General features: G+C 38.8%; 1 protein-coding gene and 1 long non-coding RNA gene across 7 annotated transcripts in view; one reads left to right on the top strand and one right to left on the bottom strand.

Annotated features, from left to right (window-relative positions):
- camta1b (calmodulin binding transcription activator 1b) overlaps positions 1 to 24,130 on the top strand; it is a 299,937-nt gene that overhangs the window by 25,791 nt on the left and 250,016 nt on the right. The window lies entirely within an intron of this gene.
- LOC107582407 (uncharacterized) overlaps positions 18,177 to 24,130 on the bottom strand; it is a 22,087-nt gene continuing 16,133 nt past the window's right edge. The window contains exons 2-3 of the long non-coding RNA XR_001608947.1: positions 18,678 to 18,685; positions 18,177 to 18,187 (exon numbers count right to left, since the gene is read on the bottom strand). This is a non-coding gene — a long non-coding RNA (uncharacterized lncRNA). The remainder of the gene's footprint in view (positions 18,188 to 18,677; positions 18,686 to 24,130) is intronic.

Consider the following 24,130-nt stretch of genomic DNA (forward strand, 5'->3'; position numbering starts at 1 on the left):
ATGCAACTCGCAGTATAAGTCATTATAATCAGCAATTATGTCCCCACTGGATGCAACAAATGCCTTGTTTATAATGGGTTAATGGGTTTTTGTCTCGTTGCTCTGGGACAAGGCATCACAGTATGGTAAGGGGCGTAACATTTCCGTCACACACTTGAGGAATTCAGCCAATCACAATGCACTGGATAGCTGGCCAAACAGAGCACACCTCGCTTTTCAGACCGATGAGCTTTGTAAAAATCGACGCGTTTCAGAAAGGCAGGGCATAGAGGAGAAACAAAAATGTACAGTATGTGGAAAATGTTTTTTTTTACCTTAAACCGCATAAACACATTTCATTACACCAAATACACAAAATAATGTTATTATTTAGCAACATCATATGACGCTTTTAATAAAGTGCAACCGAATATTGTTACGTGTATATAAAAGAGTAATAAGGAAATGCAGAAGATGTTGTCCATCATCTGTTCATTTACATAATTAACGTCTTTACTATCTATCAGACCATATTTCATATTTCCATATTTCCATCAGTCAGCATACCAGCAGATAAAGGTACACACAATCTCCTCTGTGACTAAGGTCTTAGGCACCATGCCTCACGCCACATTTCTCTTTACCAGTGATCAGCTTTAAAAATACACCCCTGGTTTGAGACACGGCCAGTTACAAACTAATGATCAATCACAGACTGGACGGCCGACTCCCAGGACTCAATTTGCTCGCGGCAACAAGCGCTTTATCATAATTACTAATCAGCCACATTCAGTGAGGCCGACTAAGAGACTAAGAAAATGGCAAACATAGGAGTGACTTCATAACAGAACTAGATGTGTAGGTCTGAGACTCGTGTTTCCAAATGACAGGGTTCCTGAGAGCTGTTGTTTTTGTTTGCAAGAAGGCAAAATGTGACAGAACGTGCAGCGCCTTGGCGGGCTGTGATCTTGTGTCCATGTTGGCAAACAAGGGAGGCAGACAGGGCGTGACCTTTGACCCCTGCCTTGTGCCTTGTCAAACAATCCCTCCTGTTGGGAGTAATTACTGCACTGAGAGGCCTCTATTTAAACGTGCTGCAAGGCTTTTTCAGTCACACCCAGATTTAAATAGCACTGAGCTGTTTATAGAACACGGAGAAACTCACAAGAGGCTAATATGCATTATCTACAAACACATATGTAAACACATACACTCTCCTTTCAAAGAATCCTTATGTTGTTTGCATTATGCTTTGGTCATCGGAATGTTTAAATAAGTGGGAATTAGGGCATTTAATTGATTGTACTTTTTTTTTAATGAAATTGAATTCAACAACATTACAATACTAATAATTAATATTTTTTCTTCATTAAATCCATGGACATGAGCAGACATAACTCCAAAAAAACATGTTTTAGTGAATTGGCGCCTCTAAAAAGTAAAAACCTGACAGTAGAAATCTGCCTTCCTATGAATAACTGCATGAATGTTGTTATCTGAAAGAGCCATAAGAAGTACAATGCGGAAGATGTTGTGCAAGTAGTCAATGCATTTACGGAAATGTCAATATTTTTTCCATGTAAAATTCTATAACTGAACCTACAGTCCACAACAATCCATTTGGTTTGCACTCGATTTTAGAGATGTTTTTGGTCGTATATACACACAGGAAACATTTTTGCATTCCATCTGCACAGTTTAATAAATTGTCTATGTACATGTGCAGACAAACATCGTTGTCTTGTGTATCTTGCTGTGTGTTCAGCAGTATTTGAACACATTTTCAAAATACCTGAGCTGTATTTTAACACATTTTGTATTATTTGCACTAAATTAACATATTAAATTGACAACTGTAATATATATGAACAAATAATTATAAATATGCACACTATAACAGGCAAAAATCTTTATGTGAGAGTTTGTTCGCTGTTTGTTTGTGTCTAAGTGCATATGTGCATGACTTAAATGTTTTAAAGCTAAGGTCAGATGACTGACTACTAATGGCACCATGCATTTGCTCTTTGATTTCCTTGAGACAAGAAGGAAATCAGGGTCATTAGAGCAATAAGCATCCATTTGTTGTTGTAACACAAGGACTGTTTCCTGGGAGAGTAGCCTACAATGCTGGTGTCTGTTTCTATAAAGTGGGGCAATTCCAACTTTGCAAGGACAGTCTGGCGCTTCTGACTCACAGTCTGTAAGTACATTTTCATATTTAAAGAATTTGCCACTTACGATTCAAACGGGAGTTTTGAACAGTGTAGAGTAGCGCTTGTTGTTTGTCACTTCTCCGATCACAAATGCAGACATGGTTTTATGTTTACGATATGCAATGCAACTCGTAAAAAGACAGTATAAGTCATTATAATCAGCAATTATGTCCCCACTGGATGCAACAAATGCCTTGTTTATAATGGGTTTTAATGTTTTTGTCTCGTTGCTCTGGGACAAGGCATCACAGTATGGTAAGGGGCGTAACATTTCCGTCACACACTTGAGGAATTCAGCCAATCACAATGCACTGGATAGCTGGCCAATCAGAGCACACCTCGCTTTTCAGACCGATGAGCTTTGTAAAAATCGATGCGTTTCAGAAATGTGGGGCATAGAGGAGAAACAATAATGTACAGTATGTGAAAAAATGTTTTTTTTTTTTACCTTAAACCTTATAAACACATTGCATTACACCAAATACACAAACTAATGTTCTTTTTAGCAACGTCATATGACCCCTTTAACTTTTTTTTGCGGAAATTGAGATACATTTTTATTAGAACGTTCAAAAGAACAGTATTTATTTGATATTTTTTTTGTAACAGTGTTAAAGTCTTTACTGTCACTTTTGATCTATTAATTTGTCCTTGCTGAATAAAAATATTAATATAAATAAATAAGTAAATCATATTATTCTTGCTGGCACTAAATGGTTCAGTTTACCAGTGTAAATCTATTGTTCAACTTTAGTTCACACTGCTCAAATTGATACCTGAAATTCTTGACTGTGATTGGATTATTTCAGTAAGATTTTAAAAGTCATGTAGTGTATTCCAGCCTTAACTCAATTCCATTCACAAAGCAAATTCAGGCATTCTTAGTTCAGTTCTGAATTGTGCACAACCATGTGCTGCACATTTCTGTCAATTAGGTCAATTTTATTGCACTGGTGTATCTGCCACCAATGTTGTCACTGCAAATGACGATAAGTTTGAACGCCCTATGTTTTTGTGGAATAAGTCTGAATGATTATGACACATCTGCACAAACAGTCTTTGCCCTTATTTTACTCGTGGTCTAGGCATTACTCTGACATGTGGTCGTCTGTTGGCATAATCAGGCTTGTTAAAAAGAATCCACCGGATCCCCTCCAGAGTGGGTTTAGCCATGTCCCGCTATCCCGGGGATTACAGCTTTCTTGAAAGGATTAGCACAATGCTGATTAGTTTGATTTCATTCTCCAAGCCAGAAAAAAGCCAGTCCTCTTGATGTTTATGAGATTTATTTTAATACATTTCCTCTTGTGGAAACAAATTATGCAGACTTTTTTTTTTTTAAACTGTTAATACAGGGAGAAGCTTGTGTTCTCTCGCTCTCGTTCTTGCTTGCTCTTCGTCCCGTTTTGAGAGTGTTTCCCAATCGAGCTGAAGAGCCAAGCTCCCTGATTAGTAGAAATGAAGAGGCAAAAAACAACAACATTTATTTCCTCTTTGCGTCTGGGATGGGGAATGCGTCGCCCCTGTCGTGGTAATTAAAGATGACTCTGTGCAGGCAAATGTTTGAGGAAATGGAGGCTGAGCCTCTGAGTAGGCGATGGGGGGGGGAAAGGAAAGGTCACGCCGCTTTGTTTTTGCAAACGGGGAGGCTTTGGGCTGTAAGGAGCTGATTTGTGAAGGTGCCTGGATCATGATCGGAATAGTAATTCGGGGAGAGGCTGTTGTCAGTCTGTGGTACAGGTGCATCTGTAGGTCCATGAAGGAATGCAGAGAGATTCTAGCGAGCGTGCGCTGACCGATGCAATGAATTGCAAAATGCTCCAGGCATCTCTCAATGATTTGTGTCTGTTGTGCTTGCGTGTATGTACAGTATATGGCCAAAACAGCAAACCAGGCAGCAGGATGCTTTTAGTCAGGTTTCACAGTATGTGAGTGAAACCTGACGGGAAGTTTGAAGTCAACATGAAATATCTATCTATCTATCTATCTGATTAACATTACATTTTTGGTTTATTTTTAAAATATAATATTTAAATATGATTTGTAAATACTTTTAAACAACAATATTAAATAAATATTACTGTCAGAAATCATGTGATTAATCACATTTATGAATTTATATACGTTTACATATCTGATATGAATGATCTTTTTCTTCAATTGCTAACAGCATGTTTTCTTTGTGGGTCTTCATAAATGAACTTTTACATTTTATCATTTCATATTTGAGGTTGAAAAAGGTCTGAAAACCCCTGATAAATGTACTCTTTAGAGTTTATTCAATCCCCAGTGGATAAAATCAAGTATTGCCCTATTTTTCCCTCACTATTCTGCTTCTCAAAGAATTACATCGCATTACTGGAGTTAAATTGGTTGTGAGAGCTTTTTCATGTTGACTTCTAAGCTCTACCTGCCAGTCAGATTACAAGATGTAAATGAATGCAGTTTTTCTTGCTCTTTCTTTATGAACCTGTCGTTTACTGTGAGGTTAGATGATCTGTTGTGGTGTAACTTTCAATCTGAGCTTTTTTGTACCTTTACCTGCTTCTGAAGGAACCAGTGCTGAATGCTTCCCTTCCATTCCCCTTCTCTCCTCCTGTCTCCGATCCCACGTTACCCTCATTCGCTCCCTAACCCCTCCCTTTTTTCCATGTCTCGTATGCACTGAGGTGTAAAATTATTCAGGGATAGAGGGATAGATTTCTCCCTGTTGAATTGAACCACTGGGTAAGGCTTTTGTGCCAGGCCATTGTAATTGACTGTCGCTTTATTTACCGACTGAGTCTGTGTGTGTGTGTGTGTGTGTGAGAGAGAGAGAGAGAGTTGACTGTCGCTTTATTTACCGACTGAGTCTGTGTGTGTGTGTGTGTGTGTGTGTGAGAGAGAGAGAGAGAGAGAGAGAGAGAGAGAGAGAGAGAAATTCTGGAGTGCTTCCCTGTTCATTTCTTCATTTCTTCATGTGGCGGTTCTCTCTAGCTTTGATCCACAGCATATCAGCAGCTCAGGCAATCATGAAAATGGCTCACATGGCTCATTCTTAAAGTGTGCCGGACAGACTTTCTTGTTATTTAATTACATGAAATCCAATCCTCTTCTCCAAAGTCGCTCGCAAATGTACAGGAAAAAGGGCGTGTTTCCTTTTCAAGATAGAGAGAGAGAGAGAGAGAGAAATTCTGGAGTGCTTCCCTGTTCATTTCTTTTTCCATACATGTGGCGGTTCTCTCTAGCTTTGATCCACAGCATATCAGCAGCTCAGGCAATCATGAAAATGGCTCACATGGCTCATTCTTAAAGTGTGCCGGACAGACTTTCTTGTTATTTAATTACATGAAATCCAATCCTCTTCTCCAAAGTCGCTCGCAAATGTACAGGAAAAAGGGCGTGTTTCCTTTTCACAAATTCCACGATTGGCACTTGCTGGATCCAACTAATTATTCCCCCTGTCAGTCTTCCCAGTGGCCTCTTGGATGGAGCACAAACACTGTGCTGCCCTTTGGAGGGATTTAACAGCAACTCTCTTGAAAAGGGACCTTGCCCCCTCCGGTTGTTGACAAATGACTATAGACTGGCTTGATGTCAAGTTGTTAAAATGTACAGCGGTGTGGAGTCAGAGAAGTTAATGGTTTTTCATACTTCTCAATTTTCCACCCTTGATTGCGTTGGCCTGCTCACCACTCCTCATGGATGTTTACGAAAACGTCTGGAACGCTGGAATGGATTTGAGTGTTATGTAAATGGAAGGCTCAGGTATTGCTGTTAGCGTGGCTGCGGCCCCAACATTTAACGTATGATCCATTCACACTCGACTACCTCCGTGACTCCAGTAGATTGAGCGAGAGCATCCGTTCAGTCATATGCTCTGAGACACTACAGCTGCTGGGGGGGGGAGCTGTCAAATCTCATTATGCTGGATACTGCCAGTCAACAAGCAGCTCCTATCTTCACCAATGAAGACTTTACTATCCGCAAGCCTCCTGACACGCCATATTGATGGATCGCAGTTCATCGCCGGCGAGGAAACGGACTTAATGCTTTGAGTGCATGAGAGGGAGAGTGGGGTCATTTACTGGGGTTCCTGTAAACCACAACGGAGAGTTTATGAGGAATAAGGGATCGAGGGTGATGGTGAGCACATTCCCTTTGAGTGATGCATTACTACTTATTTTTTGCAGAGCCCTCACCCGCTTTTCTTCTGATACCCTTTGAGCACATATAGGCGATAATTTACAGGTGAGAGAATAAGTGGAGATTTTCTCATTCTCTTTTGGGACACTTCTTCAGCCCTCTGATGAACATTGGGTTGGTCGGATACTGCTGCCTCTCTCTATGGCCATTTCATCTGATAACACCACATTTAATTGTCATTTTTGGGGATTTAGGACCACAAGACCTTCTGAATGTCCTTGAATAAACGAGAAGTGCAAGCATAGCAGTTGAAGGCAGGACTGTTGCATACATTCATGTAGGTCTTTTTTCCTCATAGGAGGACTTACGCATTTTCTACAGTGGAAGTGTTGACCGTAGCAGCTCTAGTATGTCTAGACTGGATATGTAGAAGCTGAATGTCAACTCAGTGTGTTTACTAAAACGAAACCAGCTGTGAGCTCAGTGACTTAAAGTGCCCCTATTATGCCTTTTCGAATATTACCTTTCATTCAGTGTGTTATGTAGCTGTATGTGAACATAAACTATCTGTGTGAAGCCGACAGTGCACGATAAATAAAAGTATTGTCTATCAAAAAAAAGTCGTCTCGCAATCACCTAAACGAGTCATCAGGAATTCGAATCTTATTCTGTAACGGCTCTATGTCATGAAGTAACACATTTGCATAATGTCTGCCCACGTTCTACGACGCCAACTTGCCCGCCCACAAACAATAACATTTCCGTGTGGTTAACATCATGTCGAGAAGGTGCTGTGAGTAAATTTATTTTATCACATCTTATAATTACCACAAACTTAGCACTTGACACTTACCACTGAGAAATGTCCTGCGTCCTGCTTTAGTCATGCTTGACTGATTCTTTGAACGTCTTCGCACGAGTCGTTTATGAATCATTTAGAAATTAGGTAAAATTAAATAAATTTTTTGAGAAAACTAACATGTTTTTTGACCTTGCATGCATGTAAACCTGTTTTAGGAAACTCATAAAAATAATATTAGCATCCTTAAAAATGGCATAATAGGAGCACTTTAAACAAAAAAGTTGGATACGCAATTATTTACTCATTACTCATTTTTCAAATAATATATTTATACATTCATAATGTTTACATATTTGCATTTATAAATACATAGCATTTATTAAAAATAAATGTAATTAATTTAATTTTATGTAATTTATTAAGTATTTTTATATTTATTCTTTTCACCATTGTTGATGGAAATTCATTGGTAATTTTAAAAAAAGTAATATTTTCATATATATAATTTTTTTTTAATGTATTTTAAATACATTGAATTAATATAATATAATCGAAGTATTTTTCTAACTTTTTTTATTTTAGATGTGTATAAATGAATATCTGTTATTATAATTAAAAAACATTTATATATTTGTAATAAATGTATAATTTTTTAATAATTTATATAATTTATTTAGTATTTTTATAACTTATTTAAGAGTTATATAACTATTGAATTGTTATTATAATGTTTGTATTGAACTGTTAATACTGTACAAATGAATAGAAACAAAAATTTAAGAGAGCAGAAACATCAACTCAGTATTGGATATAAGAGTCAGGAATTATACTGTAAACAAAGAGAACTCCTAGCAAAAGAAAAAATACTAAAACTAAAAAAATTTAATATTTGTAAGTGAAATCGTTTTGAGGTTTGTAACTTTGAAAGTTTAAATCCATCAAGAGGTGATGGCAAAAAACCCCAGGTTGCTTTAGAAAGGTTTTCCCTGTCATACAGTTACTGGTTGTTGAATGGCTTTGGATAAAAGTGGCAGTTAAATTATACTTTTTTTTGGAATTTGTTATATTTTCAAATCTTTTGCAAATCCTGCATAGTCAGAAAAAAAGTGAAAAGTAAGAAAGATCTTGCTTGTTGGGAAATAAAAAGTGGTGCCTCATAATGTCCTCTACTAAGTCTCTTGCTAGGTTCAATTTATACTGTATTCACTGTGCCGGTTCCTCAGTTTTACGACTTTTATAAAAGTCATAATTTTTCTCTGCCTTTGAGAATGTGTTGAGTTGACAGGCTCGGCTCTTCAGAGATCTCTTTTAGAAGAGAGCAGGTACCCTGTCCAGCCTCAACAGTGGCTACAGCCTTATCCCTGCTTAGCATTTATGAGTTCTGCAAATCATGTAGCAGCTCAGCCTTTGGCAGCCTGACAAGATTCTCCAGACTGGAGGCTAACGGGCCTGTCACTCGGCGCTGGTTCGGCCCAACAAAGGCTTGTCAGGGAAGGTGAGGTCTGCTGCTCGAAGTTAACGAGACGCTGAACTAACTTGAGAATTTCCTTCTTTTTTTTTTTTTTTGGTCTTTTGAGTGAGATATCCACTTTGAAGGACACGGATGGATGGTGACTGAGACTGAGTTTCTGCTGTTTCGCAGGCTTCCCATGTAAAGCTGAGGAAGGTGAGATCGCAGAGGTCATATTTGCAGAGATTATGGGTTCTGGAAGTCTAGACCAACATATTTTTAAACGTAAACTTTGACTGCTGTGCATTGGTGGGTTCTTAGGAGTAAAGTGCAAGTAAACGTGCAAAAAGATACGAAGGAGTGAAATAAACAACCGACTTTGTCACGGATGCTTGCCAGCAAATGACTAATGCAACAAGCATAAAGAAACTTGGAAATTGGAGGCCGGAGGCACTTTGTGTGGATGTCTGGGCCTTTAGAATTCATGCATTTACAACAACAACCATGCAGGACCTATGTGTGCAGTGAGATGGGAAAGCACTTTTCCATGACACAGGATGTCACCTGAAAGATGACTGGGTGTGTTTTTGCTGCCTCCCTCATTTTCAGAGTGTTGAAAATGGCCGTCATTTCCTCATGCCGTCTCACAGAGCTGTGTTTATCGAATTTCATAACACACTCTCTGAATGCAGTGCTGGTGCAGAGTTAATGCAGATAGTGACTCACACCTGACTTATTTTTCTTGCTGAAGAAAAAACTTCCCCTAAAATTACATTTAAATTTCCCAAAAAAATAAATTAAGTTTTTTTTTTTTTTACTTTTTAAAAATTTTATATAAATAAAAAATTAAATATGTAAAAATGGCAATAAATTAATAAATAAATACATTTGGAATTCAATGCAAAGGATCTAAAATATAAAAATCTTTGGAAACTGAAAAATCCATTTCATAGCTTTGATGACACTGTTATCATACTAAAATGTGATACATACATAATAAAGAATGAGTAGGTGTGTCCACATTTTTGATTTTTGAATATTTGCCATGTAAATTCAACTCACCGTCTATTGACTATTGGTTGTCCATGCCAGGGGAAATAACTCTTCTTCTACTTCCATAAATTCTCCACCGTACAAGCATAATGTAATTATGCTGCATTAAAGAGGCTTATTAGATAGGATTATGGCAGGCTAGAATGAAAGACTTAAACCAGAACCTTTGACCCCTAATCAAATACTTTTAAATGAGTGATTCAATGAGATAATCTTTTGCCCCTAGCGTGAGCCATGGACATATAAAAAGGGGTCCAAAAGTCTGAGACCACTACTGAAAATGCTTCTGTTTTGCATTCCTTTCTAATTTATTTATTTAACATTTATTTAAAATTCACGTGGATTTCAGAATGTTTTAGTATGTTGCCCTTTTCAGCACTTGAATGTCTGACACCTTTTCTTAAAACAAGTGTAAAAGTATTTAATGTACGATTTATTTTCAATGTCAGTTTTTCTGTGTATTTTTTTTTTCCCTCAAATTTTCCTTAAAATTTGGGAAAATAAGGTGGTCTAACACTTTTGGACCTCATTGTGCATTATAAGCAAGATGTCTCAAAAATACACAGTCATGCTGAGACATTTTACTTATACCAATGTAGCGTGTGAAAGTTTGTATGTGAGCAAATTTGAGCTTAGAGCCCCTGACAGGAATGCCTGGTAACCCCAGACTGCGTTTTAAGAATGAATTATTATTATACAGTATATACATTCTGCTTGTTCTGTGCTGTAATGCCTTCTCTCTCCATCTTCCCTTCCTGCTGTCCTTTGGCAGAACCTTGAGGCTTCATTAAAATTCTGCTGAATACCCCCCAATGTGCAACACACTCTTTCAATCTCTACACCGCACGCACACTTGCACACAATTGCCCTTTGTTACGTATACATTTAAGTGGAAATTCATAGCTGCCGTGGCTTCTCCACCGCTCTACATTTCTCAAAGTCATGTTTACATAATTAGTATGTGTTTCGGGTGCCTCAGCGATTTCGAACAATGAAAAGGTTAGTTTGTTGGGTGTAGAAATGGCCATCGCTATTAGAAAAGAAGAGCACAATGCTTCTTTTAAAGACTTTGCCCACTGCAGTATCGTCTAGGTCCAGTAGGACTCAAATGACCTTTTCACCTGAGATACCGACTCTGTTTTCACAGTGCGACACCTGGGAAACCATTGATTCTCGATGGCTAAATATGTGATTTCAATGAGTCGGAGGATCAAAGGCCAGGAATAGAGGTGTTTTTGACTTTCTGCGTGTGTGTCAGAACCGATGGCAGTCGGTAGTAATTAAAAGAGAAGTTAAATCCATTAAGTTGATCTTGGGAAATGGCACGTCCCTCAATCTGTTATGCTGTAGGTGGTGAACAAATTTGCCAGGCCCCCCGAGGTCACCTGAGATATATAGCCCTCCCTCAGCTTGTGTTCACTCGCTGCTGTGTAGAAGCGGGACGTAGGGCAGGAGAAAGATGATATTTCCCTTCAGAAGGAGTACGCGCCGTGCCCTCCGCTGCTAATTACCAAAGATTGACTTGACTTATCAAGCGGGTGCAGCACGCATTCATCGCTGCGACTTGTCTCTTCGGTGAGAGGTCTCATAGACGTGGCATTTCAGAAGAGAGATATGAAGAGGTAGGAGTAACTGAAGAAAGTGTGACAGATAACGTAGGCTGCTTTACATGAGGCTGTCCTGCTTCCTTCCCATCAACTCCTGCTGCCTGGCTTGAATTCCGGACACGGCACAACAACATAAACACTGTCTCAAATTACATAGAAAGTCGTTTTTTTTTTTTTTTTTCTCCAAAAGCTGAAAGTAGTGTACGTAACATTCATGTTCTTCACGAAGAAATTGATTTTAATTGATGATAGATGTATCTGCAGACGCCACAAGCGCGATTTCAAACGTTTTTGCTTCGAGTCCCATGAAGCATTGCAAATGGCATAATTGAATCAGTTTTTCTGCCTACATCCATCTCAAACAGCTTTTATATTTGTAGATTTTTGACTATTCTGCAATAAACATCAAACATATTGCACTGTAGACTATATATCAATGTCTATAAATCAATAGTTTTATTCGTTTTTATTCAATTATGTAGTTCACAATGCATCACTGGATGAGTTCATTGTCTCATAAAAGTTTTGTCTTTGCTTTAAAGCAAAAAAAAAAAGTATTTGAAAATCAATGTTTGTAATGTCGTAATTCATTTCGGAGCTGGTTAATGTGGTTTTGACTTGAGGATAATTTTTTGTTGTTGTTGTATGGAGAAAATTGCTGTAAAAAATACCTACTGTTGAGCACTTATGTTCACTTTTAACTAATCTGATGTGTTCAAGTATGGCCAAATACTGTTTCTTGTTTGGCTTTGAAACTTTTATTTCTTTATTTATTTTGTAATAATTAATCAAGGCACGCAGCTGTGTCACTGCAATGCAGTTTCAAATTATATGTCACATCATTGTAGAAGAATCGGTTAAATTGTGAATCTCCTTCCACTCTTTCTGCCTTGTAAGATCCCCTTTCCTCTGCGATGAGTGCTGGTTTAGAACAAAGGCAGACCACACGTCGAAATCTGAGAGAGGTGGGCTGAATGAGCATTAATCCACGTGTTTGTGAGTCTGTATTTGCTTGCATTCGTCATTGTACACCCACAAATCCTGGTAATCACGTTAGGTGTGACAAAGTGGCTATTTGTATGCTCATGGACAGGGAGGAATATAAACGCTCTTTGCAGAGTAAAGCAGAGAACAACGCCCGAACTCTCAGTTTGAAGGTTTCTATTTTCAAGTAATCCCCGACAAACCTGGAAGCCGCTCTCATACGTTCCATTGCTTTGAGTGCGTGCTAAACAACATGACGAACTTTCAAACATTACCCACAAGCCCTCCACAGCTGTTATGGTGGAGGTGTCTAGGTCTTCAAGAAATTTATGGTCTGCATCTTCCTTTCACGCTCAGACAAACCCCAGGGCTTAGATCCAAAGGTCCTAATCATACGCCGCCTTCCGCTTGCACCATTTATCACAATGTCTTCAGCCCTGAATTATTCAGCTTTTTTGTTTCAGCAATAAAAACTTTCCTCTTTTTATAATTATTATCATTTTAAAGAGCAGCCCACAGTGCTTTTCTCTTCCCGTCTATGTTTGGTTTGTGGCCACAGTCGATCAATATCTGTTCTACAAGCTGCCAATGAGGAAGCAGTATTCCCCTCCTAATTACTACGAGAGAGGACTCGTCTGTGTGTTTTCTTGCGCGTTTATTTTTAATCTACGGCGGCCAGGGTCTCCAGCGGCTCGAGGGCTGCCTGTGGCCATAACCATGCCAATAGACAACATAGGCCTTGTGGAAGTGTCCAAAAAATACAGCGTTCGTTTACTAGAATAAACTCTAGTTTTTCATAAGGGCACAGCTTGAAAAATACAGCACCAGAGGGCCTATTTCTTAACCCTTCAGTGCATGTATAATTTATCGCCCTTTATTTTTTAATTATTCTTTTCTTTCTACTTTGAGAAATATTTCATGTGTTTTGCGAGTGTCAAGTAATAATTGCTAATTAGTCCTTCAGGCTTTTGAGCAGAACGAGAATTCCTCACTCCGGCGCCTGATGTGCTGTGAAAACAGAATAAAGTGGAGGCTTGTGCCGAGATAAATACGTAATCACTCTATCAGCAGGTATCAAACAAACAAAGTAGAGCGCTTTGCAATCCTAATCTCTGCTTTTCGAGAATAGAGTACCCGAGTTTATCTTTTTGAATGGTGTCACTTTGTTTTATTCTTTATGCCTCGTCTTTACCAGGCGTGCACTGGCCTACAACGCACAATCTTGTGGCTTGGATTTGTCAACACTTCTTGCTGAGGTCTCACGTGAAGGATTAGTGCAAGGGGAATTAATGCAGAGTTGACAGAAGGGAGGCAAAGGCAGGATGTAGCCGGGCTCCGGATGAACCTCAATCCAAATTTCCCCCTTGGCCAAAGTGCTCATCCACAGATGAAAGCCAAACCCGGCTCTGATATGCTGATCAAAGCCGTCCAGCACAGGACACCAAAGCGGCACCTGGAATTTCAATGGAGAAATACCGATATTACGATTCATAAAAAGGAACTTGAGGCTTCACCCATGTAAACAGGCGCCTGGAGTGTTTATCAGTGGTTAATTTATCTAGGAACAATGCGGAGTTCTTAGCTCCCTTCAGTGCTGTGTTTTCACGGCAAGTAATCTAGCTAATTAAGGCACATTAGAAAAGCTATCCTTGTGGTGAGCACTTCAATCATACGTGTTAATGGGTAGCAGAGTCCTCTGAGCTTAAAGTCATCAGAACTTTTCCTGCCTGCAGCTATAGGTGAGTGTGTGAGGTTCTTATTGGCGGTCAAGCCGGTTTCCGGACCCTCGTCTGCCAGAGATCATTGTCATAATCGTCCATTAGGGTAGCAGATGGCATCAGCTCAGCTATTTCTCCCCGTACGCATCACATACATTAAATAGAGAAGCTCAAGGATGGACGTTGGTGTCATTTCCCAGTCACAAATTCAGATCATTAGTCATCAGTACATGCAATGGTGTTGCTGTCCGTACCAGCACAGCCTAGAAGTGTGACTTCCATCAGAGGTGATTTATAAAGACACTTTCCTCAGTAGATAAATCTTTCTTCAGCTCTGCATGTTTGAACACGCATACAAACAAATGGTCATGCTCAGTGTTTGATCAGACAAACTTACACCATAGAGCAGCCTGATTATTGCCTCTGATCGGTTTCCACAGTCCATAAAAGAGTACGTAAAACAGGTGGCATGCCGAGGGCGGGAGGGTCATGAAAGCGGCCGGCAGTCTGTTACTAAAGCACTCTGGTTTTTATATGCCAGATTGCATGTTGTCCATCAGAACATCTAGCTGTGTGGATTAACCACTGTAGGGGTTTTCCGACTAGGTTCTGGGGCCCTCAGAGGGGCTCAAGAAAGAAACATTTGAGAGGAAAAACATTTTTTTTTATGAGTGTTAAAGTTATTGTTTCAATCAAATAAATATTAATAGGTCAATTCAATATAGGGATACACCGAATGTTCGGTAACCAAAATTAGTATTTCCTGTCTCTGAACGGCTCGTTCTAACTGCTTCACTCCAAGACAGTTTTACAACAACTCCGAGGATGACATTAAAGTGCAGAAAAAAATTAGAAGTCAGCACTTGAAGGACATTACACATTCTATTATAGTGCTAAAATGCACCGGTGATCGTAGCATCTCCTGTGAATGTCATATGCAGGGGTTTTCCGACTAGGTTCTGGGGCCCTCAGAGGGGCTCAAGAAAGAAACATTTGAGAGGAAAAAAAAAATTTTTTTATGAGTGTTAAAGTTATTGTTTCAATCAAATAAATATTAATAGGTCAATTCAATATAGGGATACACCGAATGTTCGGTAACCAAAATTAGTATTTCCTGTCTCTGAACGGCTCGTTCTAACTGCTTCACTCCAAGACAGTTTTACAACAACTCAGAGGATGACATTAAAGTGCAGAAAAAAATTAGAAGTCAGCACTTGAAGGACATTACACGTTCTATTATAGTGCTAAAATGCACCGGTGATCGTAGCATCTCCTGTGAATGTCATATGTGTGGTCTCATATCCTTCCCCCGTGCTATTTATCGACCCTTTGGATAAGTTTTATAAGCACAACTTGCTGTGCTGTCGAGGGTGAGAAGGTGACATGTAGCGCACAATACCGAAGCGCCGAAGCAATATATAAGCCGCATCTTTATTACACTGTTTGCTTTCTGACTGCAAAAATAACCTGTTTTCTTTGTACTCTCCTCTGTGTGAGACTCACTCAAATAATGTATTTTAGTAACACCTTCATATTAAACTCTGTCTCTGTATTTTGACTTCAGAAATGTCTCAGTCCCTGGAGCCTCGCCAAGCTCCCACGGACTGGAAAACCCCACGACGTGAAAACAAATAGCGGTTCCACACACCCGGGGCCAGAGGTGATGGGCCGCAGACAGAGCAGAAATCTCCGGTGCTCTGAGTCAAATCTGATGCCCGGCGGCAGGCCACGAGGCAGAAATCACATTCTCACTTCCCACAAGAGAGTCAACAGGAGCAGCGGGGAGCAGAAATGTGAATATTGGATATCCCTAGGTGACAGGCAAACTCAAATAACCTTCAGTACAGCTGTGGATCAGTGAATCCACCTCAGGAAATAAGATGGAAGGGAAAATTCAGAGCGTGGGATAATAAAAAGACAAAATAGCAAAATTCAGTGATGTACAGACCGTAGCAGAGCGATAAGGACGGACGGGGTCTGATTACTTCATCTAAGCTTTTATAAGAGGATAACTCAATATCTTTCTGCTCTTGCACGGTGTCATGAATAATACGGGGAGCGTGTAATTTGGGGATCTACATGTGAAAATGCATGTTTGCGCGTGCAGTCGGATCTTATTATTCAGCCGTTGCGCTGCGCGGCCGTGTTCAGCGGTGTCGGGAGCTGTGAGATTAGTATTTTCCTTAAATTCATGGCAGTGAATAATTTGACTTTTTCGTTTTATATCTGAGTGACTTTTGACAATAATGCAGTGATACTATTATCTTCGACGGGGAAGATGCGTTTCGCCTGCTTAACTGCAGCCGTCTGCGCTTTACGCCATAAATCTCACGATTCATATTTTGCCAATGCAGCTGTGTGGAAATACCTGCCGTCTACATTAGGCTGAGCATGTCTACATCTATGTACAGCACTCAAAGCACATGCACACTTAACAAATTCAAGTATTGACCTCACCATTCAGCTGATTGATAAAGCGGCCGATGCACAAAGAAGACTTAGAAGAATTCAGATCTATAGTCTTGCTTCCCTCCAAAGCGAGACCCATGGAAGCAGATAAAACGAAGCATGGTTTCTTCTTTCTTGAGAGGTTGTGCGGAGCTGCATTAGGGAAGCTCACAGAGAGAAATCTGCGAGTAATAACTCAGAAAATCGAGTAATTAGCACGAGCAGCTGTAACACAATGACCCCTATTCATCAAAGCCATTTACTCTAGGTACAATTTGAAGCGAACCCTTTGCCTGCAGGGAGTACTTATCAGGGTTTTTTTCTCAATGTTGTTTTTCTGCTACAAGCCAAAGATGATGAGCTGCTCATGTAGAGTTAAACACCCTGTGGTTGGATAGAGGGGTTGGAGGGTGATGAGATACTAACTCGGAGGTCAGGCTCGGAGGATTTCGACATGGAAGAATAATTATCCAACGCAGGGAATACGGGGGATAAAGTGTAGTGTGCACTAATTGCAATAGTTGTAATAATTGCACATAATTCAGGGTCATTTGAGAATTATGCTGACTAAAGGACTCGTAAAGACACTTTAATTCCACTGGCAGGATGACAAGCAGAGAAGCAGATGGTCCACATGGTCAAGCTCAGATCTTTGTACGAGAACAGGTGACATCAAGCATTAAACACTAACCCCTTTGAAATGACCCAATAGAAGGCAGGAGATTGCAGTGCAAGGGGACAGATAAAGATATCAAATGAGCTTTATTGTGGTCCATTCAGTAAGCGAGTCTCTCAGCATGGTAGTGCCCTGGCAGTTCATTGGCATTCAGAACTTGTTTCTCCAGAGAGAAAAACCTGCTTGTTTTTGTAACGCAGTCACCTATCAGAGCAGCATGTTAACATGGCAGTGTGTTTATCCTGTTGAGTGATAGGGTGCCATCACATTGGAAGCTCAAGTTGACGCGTCCCTCTTTGTCTTTGCCATCCCCTTCAGCCAGCACTTAAAATCAAATCCTGGAAATCTGGATTCCTCGAGAGAAAGATAAGGTGCTTATCTGCCTCATCACAGTCCTCTCTTGATTGGAGCATCATTGGTCATCAGTGTTTTTTTTTCTTTCTTTTTTTTTTCCTGTACATGTGTATTTGCCAAGTGGGTCAATGGCATGATGTTTTTTTTTCAGTCTATTAATTTAATCAAAAATACTCTAAAAATTTATTTCGTACTTCATGATAACTAGAATATACCTCTTCTGTGACAAAATTCATATTTTTTATAGGGTATGAATCAAAATTGGCAGTTTAACAATTATCCTGATATCATAATAAAAAAAATAAATCGTAATAAAATGAAAAGCCTAATTTAAAAAAAAATAATAATTCTTGTAAAGGAAGTCATATCATGAACAGGTTTAGGTTTCATTTTTTTTGCACATTTAAAATTAATATAATTAAAACTAATTATTTCTGAGTAGCAGTTTTGTGAAGCAGTTTTGTAATTTTTTTGTAAATTGTTTTTGTGAATATGAATATTTGAAAACATTTTGTGCAACATAGATTTATCCTTTTCTTTCTTGTATATTCTGAACTGTCTTTGACCCATGTACCACTTCAACTAAATGCTGCTTTCATCATGAGACTTGGATGTCTATGTGAACAAGTCACATAAAACATGTTTGAAGTCAAAACAAGCCATGTATTTATGTAAAATGTTTTTAATGCAAAACCAGACTTTTTTTCACATGTTCTTACCCCAGAATTAATTATTATTCTGCCCCCATTTCCTATTTTAATCCCTCACTGTTCTGTTGCTCCCTACAGGCCATTATTTTATCATGAATGCAAATTAATTTGAGTTTCTGATGACATCCTCTGTCAATGCAGCTTTCAGAATTGGGAGAGCGGCAAGAGGTAATATGCCTAATATTAATAAGACTCATCGATAAAATAACAATCACAGATTCGTTTTCTCCCCTTCAACGCCCTACACATGCATCAATCCGCCTGGACGTGGATAAGCAGGATTTTAATGGAGTCTCATCTGAAGAGGTAGTAATGAATGTGGCAGGGATTTGTTGGAGACCAGAATGAATGGCTTTCTTTCCGGTTTTGCATGCTGATGCATACGCACTTCTCTCATTTGATTGTAATGCAAACGGCGCGATGGCAACCGTTAATCAGTGCCGAGGTGTAGAGATTAGTATCTTTAAGTGAAATAGATGGAGTGGGATTTGAACTGGGCTAACTTTGATAAGTTAACTTTGGCACTTTGTCTCTTGGGTCTGCAGGCCGCTGGAAGACTGAATTAACTCTGGACTGGTTCTCCTGAGCAGGCCAGACTGTTGAGTCTTGAATGCTCTCAGAAACATAAATGTTAACCTTTAAGGTCATCACACTGAGTTTTAAAGATTCAAGTGGTCTTGTTTTGTTACCTAGACTGATGAGCAACACATTTCTTTTAACAAAAGAGCTCCTGTGGCTTGACATTTTCTCAGTTTGCTATGTGATTTTTTTTTTTCATGTTTTGCCACAACAACCTGAATGGCAATATGAGAAATTATGATGTTTGTGATAATTTTTTCAGTAGGTATTGGTGTAATTTTCAGGGAATTGTGGTGTATGATATTTTAAAATGGTGTAGTAAACCTTAACCAGGCAGAAATGAAGCAGAAGCGTATCTCTGTGGAGACCATCTATCAAACAGCAATGCATGTTTTTTTTTTCTCTTCCAGACAGGTTTTTGTACCCATAATGACCAGCTCTTTCCGTGCCCCTCTCCCCCGCAGGACACAATTACCACCTCTACACAGAGGACAACCTCTGTCATGTAAATGGTCCAAACCCCTCGCATTAGACTGAAAACGGTTCTCTTCTGCCCCTTGAATGGATCGTTTTTTTTTCTTCTGTGAGCTGAGCCACATTTAAAGAGACACAAACAGCTCCTGACTTCAAAGAAAGGAACGTAAAAGGACCTTTTCATGATGTGCGCTCATAGATGCTGAGTGCACATAAACACACAGATTTAAATTGACCTCTTACATACATATTCATGCCCAGAGCGTTCACAGAACCTCACATACGTGGCCGGAGATGGTCTGCAGTAATTGAGGTGTTTTGAGTCCGTAACCTTGAGTGCATTTCAGCCCTGATAAACACAACAGGTCAAAAGTGCCTCTGTGTTCTATGACAGAGCTTAGCTGAGGCTTTGAATAGGATGTCATCTGGTTGGGGACAAAAAAAAGCATCCATTCATCCATATGCACACATACTGTATAAGCTCTTAAACCTGGCTATCTGCTGTGTAAAATATAAAGTTCTCTTCTTAATATGGGAATATGCTGATACTTCATGTTAACGTTGGAGTGCTAAAGATGTGAAATTCTAATATAAAAAATACATTGCACACAAACATAGTAAAATATATATATTTATTTTATGTATGGTATATTTGGGAAAAATACCTTAATCTGTATTTTAATAAAGAAATTATTATTTTTTTTTATTGTGTGTATATGAATTGTGATCAAGTATATCACATTTTTAAATTAATATTGAGCATTTTTTTCTTCATCTTGAATTTTTTGTTCTTTTTTTTCCACTGAACTAGTGCATTTTGGACAGCTTTCTCCACAAAGGCTATGCAGTGCTGCCTTTGAATTTACGCTAATTTAGTCATTTTGCAAACACGTTTATCAAGGCAGCATAAGCTTAATCAAGGCAGCATAAGCTTATTGCCTACTTTTTAGAACCATCTTTGTGTCATTAGTGTATTTATGATTCTGTAGAATTCCCCCTATGTAGGCAGCTTGATTAGGTTTTGGAACAGAGCTAGTGTACAGGTGCATCTCAATTTAAAATATATATATTTATTTTATGTATGGTATATTTGGGAAAAATACCTTAATCTGTATTTTAATAAAGAAATTTTTTTTTTTTTTTTATTGTGTGTATATGAATTGTGATCAAGTATATCACATTTTTAAATTAATATTGAGCATTTTTTTCTTCATCTTGAATTTTTTGTTCTTTTTTTTCCACTGAACTAGTGCATTTTGGACAGCTTTCTCCACAAAGGCTATGCAGTGCTGCCTTTGAATTTACGCTAATTTAGTCATTTTGCAAACACGTTTATCAAGGCAGCATAAGCTTAATCAAGGCAGCATAAGCTTATTGCCTACTTTTTAGAACCATCTTTGTGTCATTAGTGTATTTATGATTCTGTAGAATTCCCCCTATGTAGGCAGCTTGATTAGGTTTTGGAACAGAGCTAGTGTACAGGTGCATCTCAATAAATTAGAATGTCATGGAAAAGTTAATTTATTTCAGTAATTCAACTCAAATTGTGAAACTCGTGTATTAAATAAATTCAATGCACACAGACTGAAGTAGATTAAGTCTTTTGTTCTTTTAATTGTCAAGTCAAGTCTAGGCACCTTTATTTATATAGCACTTTTAACAATACAGATTGTCAAAGCAACTGAACAGCATTAATTAGGAAAATAGTGTGTCAATAATGCAAAATGACAATCGTAAACACTCATTTTTCAGTTAGAGACAGTTCATGTCATCATCCAGCTCAGTTCAGTTTAAATAGTATCTTTGCAATCATTTGCAATCAAGTCAGCGATAATCGCTGGAAATGAAGTGTCCCCAACTAAGCAAGCCAGAGGCGACAGCGGCAAGGAACCAAAACTCCATCGGTGACAGAATGGAGAAAAAACCTTGGGAGAAACCAGCTCTTGATGTCTTGACCCCAGCCTCAGTCCATTCCTTGGAACATGGAATGAAGTTCCTTGGAACACACATGAAGTTCACTCAAATTCTTGAATCGATTTTGCTTGACAATCCTCATAAGGCTGCGGTTCTCTCGGTTGGTTGTGCATCTTTTTCTTCCACACTTTTTCCTTCCACTCAACTTTCTGTTAACATGCTTGGATACAGCACTCTGTGAACAGCCAGCTTCTTTGGCAATGAATGTTTGTGGCTTACCCTCCTTGTGAAGGGTGTCAATGATTGTCTTCTGGACAACTGTCAGATCAGCAGTCTTCCCCATGATTGTGTAGCCTAGTGAACCAAACTGAGACCATTTTGACGGCTCAGGAAACCTTTGCAGGTGTTTTGAGTTGATTAGCTGATTGGCATGTCACCATATTCTAATTTGTTGAGATGGTGAATTGGTGGGTTTTTGTTAAATGTGAGCCAAAATCATCACAATTAAAAGAACCAAAGACTTAAACTACGTCAGTCTGTGTGCATTGAATTTACTTAATACACAAGTTTCACAATTTGAGTTGAATTACTGAAATAAATGAACTTTTCCACGACATTCTAATTTATTGAGATGCACCTGTATATTAAGTTTTGTATATGGACTGGTGTGGCATTGTTGTTCAAATGTAGGGCTGCTAACCAGTAGGTTGTTGGATTGATCCTCACCCTTTAGTACACTGTTGCTTTAGTTAAACCATCTGTTAAATGACTTCTGACTCTTAGCATGCATGGAGAAAGCTGTATTTGTTTGTATTGTACTCCACAATACACAAAATTGTTTTGTTTTTTTAGAGCAATCAATACATATTCATACATAAAATATAAACTTGCACTGGAATTGTGTTTGTGTATGTGGGTGTCCGTATGTGTGAAACAAACTGTGGTACGACCGCCTCAGTAATTGCGCCTGAGAACACACAAAGGCTGTCTCGTTGCTATGTGACAGCAGCCGTTGAATGAAGGCTTTTTCTTGCCTTTGATTTGATGGACAGGTCTATTGTGGAGGCCGGGTGTTGACGACTTTTATAGCAGAAGGAGATGAAAGAGGATGACAATATGTTTACCCGTATCATAGAAATTTCATACGTGGAACAGAATGCTGCTGCTGTTGCAATCTGCTTCCTCAAACACTGTCCACTAATATTGGGTTTGTCACGTGTCTTTTGGATATCATTTGGAACATGGATATCACATTAAGAAACATCAGAAATGGGTTCAAGAGTTTCCAGGGATGGAATTTTATATCTCAGAGACTGTGAAATAGTCACTGTTCTTTGGCTAGAACATCTATTACGGCAGAAAAGGTCTAGCGTGTGATGTTTCTCTGCGTCTAACAAGCGCTATCATGGTTGGCAAGACATCATTAGTGAGGGTGTGTGCTTGCCTGATAGACTGTCAAAGGACATGTGAACTCATGAGTATCATTTTCTCTTTCCTTTCTCGTGGCCAATTATCATAGAGAAGTTTCTTTTTAAATGCCTACAACCAAGAGTCATAAGAGACTGTCTTTCTACTGCTGTCACTGATGATTCAGAAATTCAGACATTATAGCACCTATTTTTGCCTTATGCAGAAGCAAACTATTTATCTTTTTGTCATTTGTAATTTGACACAAAGCAATGTTAAACCCAAAGAAATTTCAAACATGACATATTCTAGTGTACAGGCTTGAGATGATGGTGAGCTTTTGGGATCTTGACTCGCAGTTGGTTGACAAAAGGTGATTGTGATCACATACTAAATAGTATTTATATTATAATAATGATTTTATTTTTAAGTAAAGCCTGATGCATATATATCTCATTTTTATATTTATTTAATTACATTTTTACATTAAATTAATTTTATTTTGTGGTGATAATTCATCATGGTATAAATGCAGTAGGCTTTATTTAAAATTAATTAATTTATGTATTTGAGTTTTTAAGGAATCTTGGTGTGTGTTTTTGTGAGATTCGCCAGGGTACATCTTGAAAATCTACAGCATAAGCCCCATGTTTAAATGAAGCTTGTAGATGTGCTGTTTTTACAAACTCATTCACACATCACAGACCGGTGTGCTTGACTCTATGCACATTTTTTCACTCATCGGTTAAGTTTGCATATGGATGATGGCAAACAACCCTAGCAGTCAGCAACACAGCTTCACCCAAACGATTTGGCGCAACAGTCTGCCAAATCACGAGCGTCGCTTCGCTGCACCGAGCACACAGCTGTGAAAGCCCCCTCCACCAAATCAGCCCATAATCTAAGTGTTTGTTCTGTTTTCAGACAACGATGCAGGCCATCAGTGTATCGTCAGTTTTGAGCTAAGAGCTTTGCATCAGCGAGTGCGTGTAGATCTTCCATTCTCAGCCGTTGGAACACTGTGTCTGAACAGCCCTTGACACGTGTATACACGTGACCCCACTTTCTCTCTCACTCTCCCCAGATATTTTTGGCTACCGCCTTGAGCTGCATTTTCAAAGATGAGCATTTTTATTATTCATTTGTTCCTCCTTCAGCCGCTCGCAGACTGGCAGACTGAGCTGATGTCATAGAACTGGCTGGGACTGTCTGCCGGAGTCCCTCGCGATCTGGACTTGACGTCCTTCTTGCTTTGGGACGAAGAGATCATTACTGAAATCTAGCCTGACCTTGTATTGTTTTTTTTGAATGATTTAGAGAAAAAAATTGCAGTTATTTTCAACCTAATGCCTGTGTATCACGTGTGGTATACTGCTAAGACGTCCAGATAACCGGATTTGTATTTTCTGAGGAAAATACTGGTACATTCTTAAATATAAAAGTCCTAAATCAGATTTCTTTTGCAGTGATGCCATAGAAGAACCATTTTTGGTTCCCCAAAGAATCTTTTTGTTGTTTTAAGAAAATGTTTTTTTCTCAGTGTGGAGAACATTTAGGCAAGGCAAGGCAAGGCAAGGCAAGTTTATTTGTATAGCACATTTCATACACAATGGTAATTCAAAGTGCTTTACATAAAA

This window comes from Sinocyclocheilus grahami, unplaced genomic scaffold (genome assembly GCF_001515645.1).
Source record: "Sinocyclocheilus grahami isolate Dianchi unplaced genomic scaffold, SAMN03320097.WGS_v1.1 scaffold44.1, whole genome shotgun sequence".
Taxonomy (NCBI): Eukaryota; Metazoa; Chordata; class Actinopteri; order Cypriniformes; family Cyprinidae; genus Sinocyclocheilus; species Sinocyclocheilus grahami.